The sequence below is a fragment of the Seriola lalandi genome, unplaced genomic scaffold (genome assembly GCF_002814215.2).
Source record: "Seriola lalandi dorsalis isolate HSWRI2012SDOR001 ecotype SW California unplaced genomic scaffold, Sedor1 jcf7180002054630, whole genome shotgun sequence".
NCBI lineage: Eukaryota > Metazoa > Chordata > Actinopteri > Carangiformes > Carangidae > Seriola > Seriola lalandi.
The window spans coordinates 2,088,999-2,094,509 of NW_019525183.1; the positions used below are offsets into that span (position 1 = coordinate 2,088,999).

General features: G+C 47.2%; 1 protein-coding gene across 1 annotated transcript in view; it reads right to left on the bottom strand.

Moving 5' to 3' along the window:
* LOC111665265 (uncharacterized) overlaps window positions 1-5,511 on the bottom strand; it is a 55,414-nt gene that overhangs the window by 31,819 nt on the left and 18,084 nt on the right. The window contains exon 2 of the mRNA XM_087177685.1: window positions 2,767-2,841. The gene's annotated coding sequence lies outside the window, so the exon portion shown is untranslated. The remainder of the gene's footprint in view (window positions 1-2,766; window positions 2,842-5,511) is intronic.

The following is a 5,511-nucleotide window of genomic DNA, read 5'->3' on the forward strand; positions in this document are numbered from 1 at the left end:
GTCACATGCTGTGCTTGAAGCCAAAAAGACTTTTTTTCTAGCACACAAAAAGAGACGGGATCTGACAGCAGCTCACTGAGCAGAGGACAACAGTGGAGAAGACCTTGGACCGACACATAAACACACACACACACACACACACACACACACACACACACACACACACACACACACACGCACGCCTCATACTTTAGATGCAAAAGTCAAACACACTCTCTGCCCTTCACTAGTTCTACAAGCTTAAACACATCCGAGCAGCACTTTGTCTTGCCACGTTACGACAACCAGGCAGGACCAGGTGGAGGCCTTCGTGCCTCCGAGGCAGCAGCTGCACCTCAGAGTGGAGACAGGTGGTCAGAACTGGTCTATGTACATATATCTATATATATATATATAGGTTAACACACGTTCTTCAATCGACATGTTAGGGCAGGGCCGTCCAAATGACGCCTGGAGGTCATGGTTTTACTGCTCTGAGGAACTTTCTAAAGAATGCAAGGGATGCTGAAACTGTCTAATTTAACAGGTTTTTAGGTAGACTGGTAAATCTAGTCAGGTTTCTGCAACAGATATATAGATATTCTGTAGTTCTGATATACAATATAGGTGCAGTCTGTATAAACTGTTAATTTTTTCTTTGCAAGAAAATCTCACACATTTTCCCTTCTGATTTTGCATACCAAAAGCGGTTCAAGCGCTTTGCAGATGAGATGAAAGGATGTTCGCCTCTTAAGTAATCTGTGCCTCTCACTCTGTTATGCAGCATCATGACGAGCTCCTTAAAAACACCGCACACACCGGCGTGTGCAACAGCTTCCCCCAACTTTGCTGCAGTCCAGCCCCAAAAACACCCCAGCCGCTGTCTGTTTTACTCAGCGCTGCGTCCGTCTCCGCGGCTCACCTCAACTCTGTCAGTCGCTCTGACGTCAGACTTCATCCTCATCAAGTGTCATTCGTCAACGGACACTTGAGGGCGTTCAGTCAAAGTCGAGGCCAGCGCTGACTCAGTGCAACAGCCCTCTCTCCTACAGTTTGCCTCTGAATAGCGCCTACATTGCACTGCGGCGTGAGAGGTTGAAGTTGATAGATAGTGTCGCAGCTGCTGGATGAGGGAATTGTCTCATATGGCAGTTGGAAACTTAACAAGCCACCAATAAATAGCATGATTATTCCTAAAATATGTGATGATGTGTTTCCGAACTGACAGTTGGAGAAGTGAAGGGGCGCGAAGCCGTAGAAACAATGGCCTCCTCTTTTGCACTTTGCATTGTTGCAACACCTACATTTATCTCCATTACATTTCAAATGCCTTGCTGACAAACAGCAGTTGGAACCAGGGGCAATGTTGACTCCAAAACAATGTCCCTCTCTCCCACTCGTTTTTCCCCCTGTGAGCGCCGCAACAGTTGGTTAACCGAGCGACTCGGTGGCCTCCGTGCCAAACAACGGCCTCGCTCCGAGGGCACGAGCTCGGCAGAACCGGGAGAGCGATGCAGAAAAAAAATGGCAAGAGGAAGAGGAGGAGGTGGAGGATGATTGGGGAGGGGGCTGGACAACATTTTTTGTGACTCCCAAAAAAAGCAGGACAGGGAGAGGGCGCGTTTGCCCCCTCGTCGTCCCCTCCTGTGCCATGGCGTGTCATCCCAAGTTGGTTCCCAGGAAAAGACAGCTCGCCTCAGAGCTGCCCAGCAACCGTGCAGGCAGACGGAGACAGAGGGAGATGGAGAGAGTGGGGAGGAGGGGTAGTGTTTGTGTGTGTGTGTGTGTGTGTGTGTGTGTGTGTGTGTGTGTGTGTGTGCGTGTGTCACTGTGGATGTGGCAAATACCCTGGTTGACTTCTAACAGACAGTCAAAGACACAAACACATGCAAGCTACTGTTTAAATTTTTGTCAGTAGCTCAGTTAAAGTCAGATTTACTTCCTTCATCAGCCTATTTAGTATTGTTTATTGCACCCTTGCATGGAGCTAGAAAAGCACCACTGAGTCCATTTAACCCCCTCTTGGCTCAAACACTGGGTAAGACAGAAACAGGAAGAGGGAAAAAGGAAGGGGGTGGGCATGGGGAGTGGGAGAGCCATGAGACATCAAAACAGATACATGCATAAACATGCAAAGGGAAAGGTAAAGACAGGGAGTCAGATTCGGCGTCTCATCCCTCCATCACCACCTGCTCAAATCAAAACCACCCATCAGCCGCAAAACTGCCCCCCTCCCTTCCCCGACAGCAAACTTGTGACAGCCAGCTCTGTCGACGCTGACAGGCGGAGTAATGTGTTCCTGCGGTCTCTCTCAGGCTTGATGTCACTCCCACGGAGAAACCACCAACAATCTGTTGGCAATGAGTCGCTAACCGCCAACGGCCACATGCCATCACAGCCCTCAGCCTCTAAATATATCACAATGGCCATTATTTCCAATGGATGTCGTGTGTTCGTTCCACAGAGCGAAAATCACTTGAGATCCGGGTTTTTATGCACGTGCACACACACACACACACACACACACACACACACAAACACACACACAGCAAACTCGGGGTGAATAATCAGCCATGTCTAGACAAGGTACGTCACAAAGACTAAAGGTCACCAAAACACACACACACACACAAAAAAAAAAAAAACAGCCCCTGGTTTATTACATCATCTCTTTGAATATGTCAGCAGCAAATATCCTAAATCATAACACTCTGTGCAAACAAAGGAAAGATCATGAACATGGAGACACATATGTTTGCATCTCTAAGGAAAAATATAACATCTTACCTGGTGGGGTGGGGCAGTTATTCCAGCTTTTTGTCTGCGGAGAGGGTACAAGGGGGGGGGACACGGCAGCGGCTTCTGCAGAGAGAGAGAGAGAGAGAGAGAGAGAGAGAGAGAGAGAGTAGAAGAAAGACAGGAGAAGAAAAAAAGATGAGAGACAGAAAAAGGAGCGAACAGGAGTCATAGGGGCAGCGCCACACTGAGAGAGATGGCTGATGCTTTCTTTTTATTTTTTTTGCGCCGGCGAGCACACCGCTGCAGCTTACACGCTCCCTCAGAAACACACACACGCACACACACACACGCACACACACCAAGCCAACCGGGGATGCTGTCTCACGTCGGTCTACTACCCTCCACCCCTCACTGTGCCTCCTTAACCAGCACATACACACACACACACACACACACACACACACACACACACACACATACATACATACACACACACACACACTGCAACCAAGCCAGTGTCTGCATTGCACTGGGGGCGGGGTGTGAGGTTTTTTTTATTTTGCCATGTCTGAGCACAAGAAATTCAAGTGTATGTTTTTGTGTGTGTGTGTGTGTGTTTGTGTGTGTGTGTGTCAGTCACATTAATTCATGTTTGAAAGGGATATGAAGCTCATCCATCCCTGAGGGAATTGAGTTCAGAGATAAAAGACTGTCTCCAAAAAATTTCCAGAAGCATATTTCATTCTCTTCTCTCTGTTTATCTCACCCGTACAAAATTCTGTTCTTTTCCTCACATTATCAATGCATGAAACATTTAAACATGACAGCGAGAGCAGCCTGAGTCTGTATGTATATGAAGTGAGGGGTGCGGGGCTTGCCCCATGCTGAATAATTGCCGTGTCCCAGTGCTCATTTGCAGGCATGGCCAACTGCAGCAGCAGCACTGAAACAAAGGCGGGGGGGGGGGGGGGGGGGGGCGATGGGGGGAAAAGAGGGTTTGAGAAAAGCAGAAAGAGAGACTGCAGAGTCCAGACAAGCAGAGCAAAAGCATACAGCCCGGTAGCACCAAGCGCTGACTGCTGAAAGCCTAATTCCCTGCTCATTACTCCAACCTCAAACCACATGAAATGAAATATATTTATAGTCCAGAGGCTCACGAAAACGTCCCACTCTTTAGCAATCCATCGCCAGAACCCGCAGAGATGTCGTGGATAAATAGAGAAATGATGAGCTGAGCTGATGAATTAAAAGAGTGAATGATTGACTGGATATGCAAACACATTAAAGGGCAGGTTCGCATTTTTTCAAATCTATCTGAATACATTGATTTGAACCTACCAAGTTACAGCAGAGAGAGAATCAGTCAATATCTCTACATGTATCAATAGCTTTTGTAATAATGGATCACAAGACTACTTGTATGTGAAAGGTGTCGCCCATTTATTACCAAATCACTGTAGTTCCCTTCAACTCTGTGGAGCATATTAGCGTCTGTCAGCACATTCACCATGTTAGTATTATATTAACAGAGACACAGAACCTATCCTTTAAGAAGCAAATAAATTAAGCTACTAAAGCAAACCAGCGTGACCAGACTGATGTCAAGAGACACTCCCCAACACGATCGCCAAACCGCAGAGAGACCACTGAGGTCGTCGTGAGGCTGATTCATAAAGGGTACAGTCATATGGCTCCCAAACCACTTAAAAAATTAGAGGAGGAGAGGGAAATGAGCAAGCCAGCGCTGCTCCTTCCATCCCACATCACATCCTCTCTCAGTCCCATCATTAGCCCGTCGTGTTTCAGGGGCGGGGGGCGGGGGGGAAGAGAGAAAGAGCCATCGGAGGAAGACTGTAATCAACATGTCAGCATCAGGGGGCTGGATCAGATTTAAAGAAAGCAAATGAGACATCGAAAGTGGCAGCTGAAAAATGATTCTGTCGTCAAATTGAATTGCGATATGATTTCCAATTTTGCACATTTGCTGAGAGGGTTCGATGCTTGTGATGAACCTTGTTGTTGTTGGGTAGGAGGAAAGAGAGAGAGGAGATGAGAGATAAGCTTAGGGAGGTAAAAAAAAAAAAGGGACGGTTGGGTGGCATGTTAAGGGGGAGACTTGTGCAGGGAATCGAAGCTCGGAGAGGCGCAGACAGTCCTGTCAACGCCAGCCGCCTTTTAAGGAGGCCTTTTGCCAGCACTGATTAGAGGCTGAGGCCTGGACCGGAGATGCAGAGCCAGCTAGCGTGGCCCGCTAACATCTAATCTCCCCCCCTCAGCCTCCACTGCCAGAAAGCAGATGCTTGTCGCGCTAACGCCAATCTGCCATAAACCGAACCGTCAACAGACGCAGCGGCGGGCTGAACTCGCTGCCCGCCAGATTACACATTATTTTCGTTTAACCTGCTGTTTGAGCAGCACATATGGAGAGTTAAACGACAGACACTGCTTTGCTAAACAGGTGCAAAGAGGCGGCACAAGAGTCTCTGCGTTTTAAGGATATCTAAAGCAAAGACAAAGTGTTTTTTAAATGTCAATGTATGATTGCTTTGTGTGTGCGGTTTAGTCATTTTAAAGCATTTTGTCCCTCTAGTATCAGCAAAATCACTCCTAATTCAAAAAGCATATTAAACCAAGTAAATTTATATCTCTCATGTATCAGATTAACTCTCTTTATTTTAATCAAATGGGTGCGTATGGTTATCACAGGATGGATTCTCATGGGTCACAATAAAACCTTCACGTCTGATCCCAAATTATAAGGTAGGTCAATCTCATTGCTGTCCTGGAGGGGGG